Genomic DNA, 1,377 nt, shown 5'->3' with positions numbered 1-1,377 from the left:
TATCCAAGATTTGCACGGTGAGGTCTGCTAAGATCTTGCAGGAGGATACAGATCAGTGGTGTGTTGAGACAGAAGTAGGGGCTGAGGCTGTGAGATCAGAGGTCTGAATCCATCATTGTTCTCAGTTCTCTGCAAGGGAGGGCCTGAGGGAGCTTGTCCTTTGAGGCCGAGGAAGTGTCTAAAAGGCCTCCAGGGAGAGAAGAAACAACTCAGCTCTGCTTGTGGACGTTGTACATCGTGGTGCGGAGCCTAGTGCGCACCACGATGTACAACGTCCACAAGAAGCAAGTAAGAAAGAAAACCGCACATACACTCACGTGCTTGTGTGTTTATCCAAGATTTGCACGGTGAGGTCTGCTAAGATCTTGCAGGAGGATACAGATCAGTGGTGTGTTGAGACAGAAGTAGGGGCTGAGGCTGTGAGATCAGAGGTCTGAATCCATCATTGTTCTCAGTTCTCTGCAAGGGAGGGCCTGAGGGAGCTTGTCCTTTGAGGCCGAGGAAGTGTCTAAAAGGCCTCCAGGGAGAGAAGAAACAACTCAGCTCAACTCTGGGAGACAAAGGGTGCTTACAGCTGAGTCCCAGGTGCTATAATCAGGGTCAGCACCACCCACCCACATCTGACTGGTGGGGAGAGACATGCAGGACCTAGAATGTTATTCTCATGGAGTAAGAACTCTATCTTCTGGGAAAGAGGAGTGCTGAAATACAGGGGAAACTGCTACAAAGTAACTACATCGGGACTGAAGCCGAACCCTGTGTTTCTTCTCTCATAACCCTGGGGTGTTCTAGAGAACACCCCTCAAGTAAGCCAACTAAGCAGTGCAGAGCCGAACTCCACAAGCCCAGTACATAGACTGTCAGCAGTGCAGGCGTGGGCTGGGCGGGGTGAGAACGCCAGCAGGAGACTTTGTTAGGATGAGGTAGAGGCTGTCCTGAGGTTAGTTAGGGTGAGGGCTGTGTATCCCAGAATACAGCTTCTGAATGAATGTCTTTGAACTGAATGTTTTAGATGAACGAGTTGCACATTGTACAAATTATGTCTTGATAAACATGTTTAAAACACAGCTGTAGTGTTATGTATTACATTTGTGTGTGTGGTGTGTGTGAGCAGGTGTGTGTGTGCATGAGTATGTATGTGTGCATGTGTGCTGTGTAAGCATGTGTGTGTGTGAGCATGTGTGCTGTGTAAGCATGTGTGTGTGAGTGTGTGTGTGTGTGTGTATGTGTGTGTGTGTGTGTTTGTGACAGCACCTGTATGGAGGTCAGATGACAAATTTCAGGACTCACTTCTCTTACGTAGGTTCTAGGGATTGAACTCTGGTGATCAGGCTTATGAAGCAATCTTGCCAACCCTAAAAACCTAAATAAAACATA

Source organism: Mus caroli, chromosome 2 (genome assembly GCF_900094665.2).
Source record: "Mus caroli chromosome 2, CAROLI_EIJ_v1.1, whole genome shotgun sequence".
Classification (NCBI taxonomy): Eukaryota; Metazoa; Chordata; class Mammalia; order Rodentia; family Muridae; genus Mus; species Mus caroli.
Note: the sequence above shows the minus strand (reverse complement) of the source record.